This window comes from Myotis lucifugus, unplaced genomic scaffold, assembly GCF_000147115.1.
Source record: "Myotis lucifugus unplaced genomic scaffold, Myoluc2.0 scaffold_87, whole genome shotgun sequence".
Classification (NCBI taxonomy): domain Eukaryota; kingdom Metazoa; phylum Chordata; class Mammalia; order Chiroptera; family Vespertilionidae; genus Myotis; species Myotis lucifugus.
Genome location: NW_005871135.1, coordinates 4383024 through 4383451, shown reverse-complemented (window position 1 = coordinate 4383451; position 428 = coordinate 4383024).

The following is a 428-nucleotide window of genomic DNA, read 5'->3' as shown; positions in this document are numbered from 1 at the left end:
TCTATATGACTGTGTGTGTGTGTCTCTGGGTCGCTGCTTCGCTGTGTGTGTCTCGCTCTCCCTTGGCGGGGAGGGGATTGGTCACGCATGACTCATCCTGAACCGAGCGGGGCTCCAGCGGCAGGGCGGCCGACGCCGCAGCTGGAGGAGGGGGAGGAGGAGGAGGAGGAGGAGGAGCAGTATGATGAGGAGGAGGACTACCAGAAGGGGGAGAAAGAGGAGGAGGATGAGGAGGGGGCGGGGGCCTCTCTAAGTTTGTCGGGACCTTCTTCCGAGGCAGCGGCGGCGGCAACCAAGGAGGCCGGGGCCGCGCACGGGCCGGGGGCGGGGGCTGGGGCCGGGCCCGCAGCGGCGGAGCGGGCGCCTCGGCTCTCCTCCTGCTCCTGCTGCAGCCTCTGCTCGCTCTGTGGCCGGGGCCCCTCTCCCCG